Raw genomic sequence first — 1266 nt, forward strand, 5'->3', positions numbered from 1 at the left:
TTAATTATATAAATATTGAGGAATATTAGATCTATAGTCTAAAAATGATGAATAAATAGTAGAACTAAAACTATACACTATTGTATAATATATAACAATATAATCATATCTTTAAAGCTAATAACGCTGATCAGTATAATTATAGCATAATAGAATTCCATCCCTTAAATTATATTAATGGTCTAATACATACAATACAGAAGTATATATCATACAATAATTTTGAATTCCTCATAACCATAAGTTCTGCTAGAATATAAAATAGTTTAAGCAATCAATAACATACACAAAACCTGTGAATATATAATTATTAGACATATGTATTATATGACATATTTAATCTGACCAAATGCGTTGATGATCTTGTTCGTTTGTGCTGACTGTTTCGTGTTAGTGTGGTAACTTTGTAGCTGTGTAATGTGTGCGGTTGTTACGCCTTTGATCGTGTGGTTCAGTTATTCGATTGTGCGTGCTATTGTAAATGTTTCTAATATAATTAATAAAAATATGGTAAATAGGTATATGTAATATGTATAATATATATATTATATATATATATAATATATATATGTATGATAATAAAGTATGATAATAATAATATATATAAATATAATAATAGTAAGCTAAAATACTAATAAAATCGTGAATACTCAAATAAGATTATTCTACATAATCTGATTAATATGACATGAATTTACAAACATTGAGTTTATATAAATATTTTAAGATCCACTACCTGTCTTAAGGCATAAATAAAACTATGTCCATAAACTCTATATAGTAAGGGGTCAATATAAATCATTATGAGTGCAGCGCGATTTAAACTTGTTTATAATAAACTAATATAAATCAATATATGTGAACACATACTTTAAAAATATGTAATATTATATATTATATCTTATATCATAATATCATTCATCTATATATATAAACATGATATAAAAGTACTATATAACATATATATATTATATAGCATTATATAATATATATATATTATATATAAAATTCTACAAAAATCATTGGATATTATTACGATTGTTATTCATATCTAATACTATATCAGTAATCATATGCATGTAACTATACACATTATCTATTAATGGTGTATTACATTATTACAAAATCAATACGCTTTCAGTAAAAATACCCGCCTAGAATTCTATGATATATAATGTAAGCATGATAAATCCATCCAACACTTGATACGAATGTATATAAACTCGACTAAAAAAGAAGATAATCAGTTCATTACATTGTCAAACT

This window comes from Penaeus monodon, chromosome 29 (assembly GCF_015228065.2).
Source record: "Penaeus monodon isolate SGIC_2016 chromosome 29, NSTDA_Pmon_1, whole genome shotgun sequence".
Lineage (NCBI taxonomy): Eukaryota > Metazoa > Arthropoda > Malacostraca > Decapoda > Penaeidae > Penaeus > Penaeus monodon.